Genomic DNA, 937 nt, shown 5'->3' on the forward strand with positions numbered 1-937 from the left:
TGTCCTGTAGACCTCTGTACTGTGTTCTCTAGATTCACACCAGAGGAGACACCTCTACCTGTGATGGCCCTGCAAGGTCCACTCCAGCCCTAGCCAGGCCCACTCTCTTTCCCATGTGGAGGACGGCTTTAGATGAGATGAACAATATAGGCTCCCCCTTAGTTTACAAAACTTCAGAAACAGATTTATTCAGAAAGTTCAGAAACACAAGGGAGAAGGGGACTTGAATTCGTCAAAGGTTCCTTCTGTTCATGAAGCATCTCTAAGTAACTGGGGGTTAAATAAGGCCATTGTGTGATTCTTTGAAAATATGATTCTTTTCAGCAAAACAATTCATGGATCTAAGGGATCTGGAATGGAGATTTTACAAGGGGCTTGTGAAGTGGAAGCGCTGCATTTTGAATGAGTTTTCAGACATTAAGAATGACAGCGAGAAGAGATTTGTGGGGAGCCAGCAGTTGCCACATCCTCTTTCCCCACCTCTAGTTCATAAGTCTCTGGTCATTTATCCTCAGGTTGACTACCCAAAAACGTTATCTCCTTCTTAAATGAAATATGTAGTTCATTAAAACATCGTAGATACAGACCTTTCTTTTGAGAGCAGTGAATTTATACGTGAAAAGCAAAGAAGCAGCGGCCCCATGGAAAATAGGAACTGAGTCTATAAAATATGCATGTAAGGTTCAATATTAAACCATTATTATGGAGTAAAAGACCTAAATTGGTCTGCTAATATAATGCCTGGTTTGGACTGGTGAAACCCATCTGGACCAGGTAATTTAAACCATATGAAAAGAAGAGTGTATATGAAGGTGAACTCCCAAGCAAGAATAGCTCTTAAAATATTTTAGGCATATGAAGAAGTCCATTATCATAAAAATAGTAAACTCAACAAACAGTAATAGTAAATTCAACAAATGGAAGAATTGACAACTGA

This window comes from Ovis aries, chromosome 2 (genome assembly GCF_016772045.2).
Source record: "Ovis aries strain OAR_USU_Benz2616 breed Rambouillet chromosome 2, ARS-UI_Ramb_v3.0, whole genome shotgun sequence".
Classification (NCBI taxonomy): domain Eukaryota; kingdom Metazoa; phylum Chordata; class Mammalia; order Artiodactyla; family Bovidae; genus Ovis; species Ovis aries.